At 32.3% G+C, this 978-nt stretch overlaps 1 protein-coding gene across 8 annotated transcripts in view; it reads right to left on the bottom strand.

The window, feature by feature from the left end:
• Positions 1 to 978, bottom strand: part of Ralgapa1 (Ral GTPase activating protein, alpha subunit 1 (catalytic)) — a 246379-nt gene that overhangs the window by 176895 nt on the left and 68506 nt on the right. The gene's annotated exons all lie outside the window — the stretch shown is intronic.

Below are 978 nucleotides of genomic sequence, written 5' to 3'. Positions count from 1 at the left end.
CGGTTCCCGGTACCGGAGAAAAACCAAAACCAAAACCAAAAAACTAGAAATATCTAAGGTTTGGAAGATACTCATTTCCAAACAACTCACAGATCCAAAAAATTATAATCATGAAAATTAGAAAGTACTTAGGAATGAATGATCGCAAAAATATTATACATAAAATTATAGGACACAGCCCAGTACCAAGAAGGGGGGGGAAGTGAGGTTTTAAATTAACTAGCTCAGAAAAGAACCGCAATACAACCAAAATAACTAAAAAGGAGAAAATAAAAAACAAAAGAATAAAGCAAATATAAAACAGAATCAACAAAGCCAAAAGTTCAACCTTTGAAAGAGTCATAAAATTGACAAATCCCCTGGCAAGGATTATCTAAAACAAAACCAAAACAACAAAAAAATAAATATGAATGAGAAAAAGAAGAACATGAATATAAATACTTCCGAGAATAAAATGATTATAAGAGAATATAATAAATTTTACATCAGTGAATTTGAAAATAAATGCCTAGAAAAAAAGCATTCAAACTCATTCAAGAACTGGAAAACCTGTTATATAAACTTTAAAAATTTCTAACAACAATGGACATCAACAGCTGGCTATTTTAGCCCCAGATCTACCACTTACTTGCTGTGAGACTTGAATGATCACCCTCAGCTACAAAACTGAAAGATGTTTACCTGCAAAAGTTAAACACTTTTGCTAAAAATACCAAATGGTTGGGTTTCACAAGGTTTATTTTCCACAAAATTTCTATGTGCTTGAGAATGTGTAGTTTGTGATTTCTAGCTATCTTTAGATGAATAGCTTTTTTAAAATCTTTTTTTTTTTTTTTCTTCCAAGTAATATTTGTCTTAAGCAACTTATTTTCAGAATGCTAGTAAACAGGGGCTGGGGATTTAGCTCAGCGGCACAGCACCTGCCTGGCAAGTGCAAGGTTGTGAGTTCGATTCCTGGTACCGGGGAAAAAAAAAAAA

Source organism: Chinchilla lanigera, unplaced genomic scaffold, assembly GCF_000276665.1.
Source record: "Chinchilla lanigera isolate Chin_1 unplaced genomic scaffold, ChiLan1.0 scaffold00008, whole genome shotgun sequence".
In the NCBI taxonomy this organism is placed as follows: domain Eukaryota; kingdom Metazoa; phylum Chordata; class Mammalia; order Rodentia; family Chinchillidae; genus Chinchilla; species Chinchilla lanigera.
The sequence above is the reverse complement of the archived record's forward strand: the minus strand, read 5'-3'. Positions and strand labels throughout refer to the sequence as shown.